At 44.8% G+C, this 3,813-nt stretch overlaps 1 pseudogene; it reads right to left on the reverse strand.

Annotated features, from left to right (window-relative positions):
- Window positions 1–584: 584 nt before the first annotated feature.
- LOC116081795 lies at window positions 585–1,256 on the reverse strand (annotated as a pseudogene).
- Between the last annotated feature and the right edge of the window lie 2,557 nt (window positions 1,257–3,813).

Below are 3,813 nucleotides of genomic sequence, written 5' to 3' on the forward strand. Positions count from 1 at the left end.
CTTGAGTTCCAGTCCTGACTTCCTCTGGTGATCAACAGCCATGTGGAAGTGTAAGCTGAATAAACCCTTTCCTCCCCAACTTGCTTCTTGGTCACGATGTTTGTGCAGGAATAGAAACCCTGACTAAGACAGGTGGAAAGACCGACTCTGAATGTGGGCAGCACCATCCCCTAGGCTGGGCCTGGAATTATGAGTAAATAAAACAGCAAGCAGGCAGTATGTATGTACATACTCCTACTTCTGTGGTTCCTGGCAGTTATGAACTATAAACCACAATTGTAAGCTGAATCCACCTTTCCGACTTTATGTTGTTTTGAGGAGGATGTTTTTACCCCTGGAACACTCTCACTGGCTTGGAACTCACTGAGTGGGGTAGGGTGCCTGGCTAGCAAGTGCCAGGGATCTGCCTGTCTCTGTCTCACTAGGACTGAGATTACAAGCACATGTCACCACATCCAGCTTTTTTTTTTAAAAAATGGGATCACTAGTACAGATTGAAATCAGGGATGGTGTTACCTCTAGAAGTTCTTTTTATGTGCAGGATTGTATCCTGGGCTATTTATTTATTTGTTTGTTTATTTAACTTTTATCTGCATTTATTTTATGCTGAATTTATTTCTGTGCCATGAGTTTTTGATTCTTCAGTTTCTTCTGGGATATCTTTTTCTTCTGTGCAACCTCCTCTTCTGGCTTTGGAACAATCTGTTCCTTCTCAGTGAGATCATCTCAATGTGGCAGGGGGAGCTCATGGATGGGTTAATCCGGCCATGAGCTCCCTAGGTTCCTCAGCACGTCGTAGGTGCCTTGTTCACCTGGATGTGTTCAATGACTAGAGAATCTACGTCTCAACCCTTAAGTTCAGCATTCCTCTCTGCATTCTTAAGCATGTGCAGCAAAAACTCAGCACTCTTTTTCAGCCACCATCCCCATGTCTAGCCCCACTGTTTGGCCTGGGGACATCTACCAACTCCACCATTATACTGCTGGAATGGCACACATGGCTTCTTTAAAGTGACATCCTTTAGATACTTGGTGGCTTTGTGGATATGCATACCCTTGATGACTTGGGCAGTTTCCTGGGTGTTGTTAGCATGAACACAAAGGTTTGAACCTCTTGATTTGCATGATTTTGTGTTTTTTTTCTGGTCAATAGAGTAGTGAACCATCTTCACAGGTCGCTATGGCCGCTTATAGGGAGAATGGGCTTTTTGCTTTTTAGTATGAAGTTGAGAATTGCTCTTTAAAGGTCTGTAAAGAATTGAGTTGGAAGTTTGATGGAAAAATGAATACTGCTCAGCTATTAAAAACAAAGACATCATACAATTTTCAGGCAAATGGATAATGGAACTAGAAAATATTGTCCTGAGTGAAGTCACCCAGACCCAGAAAGACACGCATGGTATATACTCACTTAGAAGTGGATATTAGCCATAAAATACAGGATAACCATGCTACCACAGACCCAAAGAAGCTAACAGGAAGGGCTCAAGTGAGGATGCATGAATCTCACTCAGAAGGGGATATAAAATAGAGAATAAAGGTAGATGGAAGGAAAGAACTGGGTAGGAGAAGGGGTGAGGAGGGGAATAGGGATTGGGATTAAGTATGGGGAGAAGTAGGGGAGGGCTGGGAGAGAGAACAGAAGTTGGTGGAGGAGGGAGTGAATCTCTGGAACCAGCCAGAGACCTGAGATTGGGGAGGCTCCCAGGAGTCTCTAGGGGTGACTCCAGCTGAGACTTCTAGCAGCTGGAGATATGGAGACTGAAGTAGCCACCTCCTGTAGCCAGGTGGGACTTCCAGTGAAGGGACACCAACCCATCTACAAAACTTTCAACCCCAAATTTGTTCTGCCTACAAGATGTGCAGAGATACAGATAGTAGAGATTGAAGGAACAGCCAACCAATGACTAGCACAACTTGAGACCCATCCGGATCTGACACTACTAATGATACTCTGCTATGACGCCAGACAGGAACCTAGGATAACTATCTCCTGGGAGGCTTCATCCAGCAGCTGATGGATACAGATGCATAGACACACAGCCAAACATAGGCGGAGCTCAGGGAGACTTGTGGAAAAGTCTGAGGAATGATTGAGGGATTTGGGGCAGTCTAGGACACCATAAGAAGACCTACAGAGTCAACTAACCTGGGCCCATGGGCTCACAGAGACTGAACCACCAACCAAAGAGCATGCATAGACTGGACCTAGGCCCCCTACACATTTGTAGCAGATGTGCAGCTTGGTCTTCATGTGGGTCCCCGAACAATTGGAGTAGGGGCTGCCTCTGACTCTGTTGCCTGCCTTTGAATCTCTAGGCTGCCTTGTCTGGCCTCAGTGGGAGATGTGCTTAATCCTGTTTCAACTTGATGTTCCAGGATGTGTTGGTATTCATGGTGGGGCTTCCCCTTCTTGGAGGAGAAGGGGAGGGAGTAACAGGGTGTGACTTGGAGGAGCGGAAGGAATAGGGCTGCAACTGGGATGTAAAGTGAATAAATAAATAAATATGCCAAAAGCAAAACCAACATCATCAACCACAACAAAAACCAAACAAGTGAGTACTTTGCTATTTTCTGGTTTTGCCCTTTTGTTTTTTTAACATGGATTCTGATTGAACGTAGGTCCACCTGAGAGATCTCCCCAGTCCCCCATAATGCTAAAAGGACTATCTTGAAGTCATTCCCTTTCAAGCCACGGAGGTCACACAAAGGTGGCAAAGGTCACACACAGAGCCATCCTTTCGGTTTTCAGCCCACACTTTACTCTACAGTGCGGATAGCTTGATGGCTCTAGCCTGTTCTGTATTTAAACTTGTCTTATGAAATGAATGGGTGGCTGGAAATAGAAGAGTTACCCTTGCTAAAATAACCACTGCTGTAGTCCATGAATATATTTTTCCAAAAATGGCCAGAAACAGGTTATTTTTAAAGTCTCCATGCCTATATGTAGCACAGAACCACAGCACTGTGGTTGGAAGTGTGGATTCTGGAGGCTGACTAGCCCAGTCACAAATCCGGCCTCGCCCCAAAATACCTGTGTGACCTCGGGCAATGACCCAACCCTTCCCAAGCTTGTCACGCCCATGTTTTAAGTGAGGCCACCACGTCTCTTTTCAATTTGAGCAAAGCTTAACTGGATTTAGGACTAGAGAGCGCTGAGAAGTCTCTGGTGTGGACTAAACGCTTATCTGATGTTCCCAGACTGACTGGTGTGCCGTGTCTCCTCTCATTCATAAAATGTTACTCGTCCACTGACCACAGACACCCCTGGCCAGGTCAGAAAGGCGGAAAAGCTTCTGCATCTTGCTTTCTCCCTGAAACACTTTTCCTTTCACTATGCAAAAACTCTTCCCACTTGGCACAGCTTTGAAAAGACTATCATGGAAAGAGTCCACACAGTTTTCTGTTTAACCTTAAAAGTGTGTTGATTTATTTTATTTATTCATTATATATATTTTATGTATTGGTGTAAGTCTATGTTCTCATGTGTGTGCCTGCTCGGGGGTCCTATAGGTCAATACTGGGTGCATTTCACCATTACTTGCCATCTTAAGTTTTGAGAGAGGTTCACTCACTGAACCTGGAACTTAATGGGTCAGCAAGACTAGCTGGCCTCTGAGCCCCAGGGACCCTCTTGTCTCTGCCTCCCTAAAGCTCTGGAACATCAGCATACCTGGCTTTCCTACAGGAGTGCTAGCTAGGAATCAGAACTTAGGACTTTATATTGATAGAGCAAGTACATTATGTACTGAGCTACCTCCCCAGCCCCCTAGATTGATGTGTTTTTTTTTTTTTTTTTTTTTTTTTTTTTTT

The sequence above is a fragment of the Mastomys coucha genome, unplaced genomic scaffold (genome assembly GCF_008632895.1).
Source record: "Mastomys coucha isolate ucsf_1 unplaced genomic scaffold, UCSF_Mcou_1 pScaffold7, whole genome shotgun sequence".
NCBI classification, from domain to species: Eukaryota; Metazoa; Chordata; class Mammalia; order Rodentia; family Muridae; genus Mastomys; species Mastomys coucha.